Source organism: Ochotona princeps, chromosome 29 (assembly GCF_030435755.1).
Source record: "Ochotona princeps isolate mOchPri1 chromosome 29, mOchPri1.hap1, whole genome shotgun sequence".
NCBI lineage: Eukaryota > Metazoa > Chordata > Mammalia > Lagomorpha > Ochotonidae > Ochotona > Ochotona princeps.
Window position 1 is genome coordinate 8,074,268 of NC_080860.1, and position 2,271 is coordinate 8,076,538.

Consider the following 2,271-nt stretch of genomic DNA (forward strand, 5'->3'; position numbering starts at 1 on the left):
GGCCGCGCGGGGGGGCCGCGGCGGCGGGCGGGGGAGGGGCTCGGCGGCGGCGGCGTCTCCTCACGGGAGGCGCTGCTGAGCCGAGCGCGGCTGGCTCGCTAGCTCGGGCCGGGGGAGAGGGAGGAGAGAGGGAGACGGAGAGGGGAAAAGAAAGAAGTGCGGGCGGCCGGGGAGCTGCTGCTTGGCTGCCCCGCGTGGGCGGTCCCCTGGCCCAGTCGCGGGGCAGCGATCCTGGAGATTGGAAAGGGACGCCCATCTCCAACCCCCGGGCGTGCCCGACGTGGCTGCTTCACACGCCGGTTGTCCCCGACCGCCCGAGCCAAGACTCGCCAAGGGCCAGGCCGCGGATCCAAGCGCTCCGGAGAGAGTAGCTAACGATCGATCGAAGCCTCCCTCTTCGCCTCTCCCCTGAGGGGTTGAGGGGCGGGGAATCGAGGCCCAGCGAGATCGAGTCACTCTCCCGAGGTCGCGGGATTCGAACTCAGGCGGCAACCAGGGTGCAGTAGAAGGGCACCGGGTTCGCCCATTCGTTTCAATACACTTCACCCAGGGGACAATGACTGCATTCCAATGCAGAAATGCCGGAGCTGGGGCGCCGGACTCGGAGCGACTGCGAGCCTCGCTCTCCATTCATTCATTGTATCTGATTCCCCTGAGCTCTCGCTCCAGGCCCGGCGTTGCACTGGGGTGATGTTGGGAGCAGGCAACCCTCTTCAGATTCATTCACTCCAGAGCCTGTATTACCGGTGCGGGGAACTGGGGGCTGGAGGTTCACGGCCTGGGGGTCCCGGGAGGCACAGCCTGCTCTGGAACAAGTGGAGTCAAGCAAACTTCTTGACTAATAAGCCTCCAAAATTGGAAGAGCCAGCCGTTTCATATGGGTTGGACTGAAGGAAGGCACAAAAATAAAAACTGAGAAGACATATAGGATATCCTAGACGTACTCATTGAGCTATGCAACCAGCGCAAGACCTGCTGAAGCCAAACCCCGCTGGGTCGCTGGTGATACTTGGTATCACAATCGACATTATGTTGTAACCTGCTGACACTGTTATAACCACCGTGCACACATTACTGCTCCTACTCCTCCCAACAGCCAGGTGAGCCAATACTGTTATTATCGATCGGCATTACCTTAGGAGGCTCCACACAGAGGGGCGCAGGGGCAGCCGAGTGAAGGGCACAAATCCAGTGCTGGCTCAATCCAGGAGGCTCACGGAGGCACATCTAGCACTGCCATCCCTGGTTGTACTGCCTTGACCAACGTGGTTGAACACCCTCATATCCCAATCTGTCAAGAAAAAAAAGGAACCTAACTAGTGACCCAGTGGCCACAGGCCAAAATTATGAATTAGTATTAAGACAGTGTTCAAGGTGGGAAGAGGATGATGTGGTGGCATAATTGGTTAAGCTCCTCCTGGGGCACCAACATACCATACGGACATGGGTTGGAGTCCCAACTGCTCCATTTCCAATCCAGCTCCGTACTAGTCAATGTCCTGGGAAATCAGTAGAGGATGGCCCAAGTCCCTCGGTCCCTGTACCCCCATGGGAGACCCACAAGAAGTTACTGGCTCCTGATTTCAGACCAACCAGTGCTATTGTAGCTGTTTGGAAAGTGAACTAGCAAATGGAAGATTTCTGTCTCTTCCTTCTCTCTCTCTGTAACTCTCCCTTTCCAGCAAAAATTCAAAAATAAAAAAAAAAAGGCCATGTGTTGATGAGAGCCGGTCCAAGCATGCACCTACGTCCGTGGTGTTACTTCATGCTGGCTGATCACACAGTGCCGAGGTCCAGCTCTCAGGTATGCAGATTCCAATACTTGCCCCCAGGAGGGATTCATCCTCCATACCAGGTCACCATGTTCTCACTCATTCTAAAGCAAGTTAAGCTTTAACTTTTACAAAATATTCTTCCAGAGCCTAGAGTAGGCATTTGACGCAATGAGTAAGTTTGCTGCCTGGGATACCTGTGACCCATATTGGAGTGATTAGGTTGAGGTCCTGACTCTACTTCCTGCTAATGCCTCAGAATTTGGTGCTCTCTCCTTTACCCTGGCCCAGGAAAGGGCCTGGCTACTCCAGGCAGCAAGGAAATAAAGTAGTGGGTATAAGTAATTTTTCAGTTTGTCTCTGCCTTTCAAACAAAATGAAAATAAATTTCTAAGATAATCTGCTGAGACCAGCGTTTGTGGTATAGATGAAAACAATCACGGCCTGCCACACCAGCATCTCATATTGGTGCCCATTCATGTCCCAGCAGCTCTGCTTC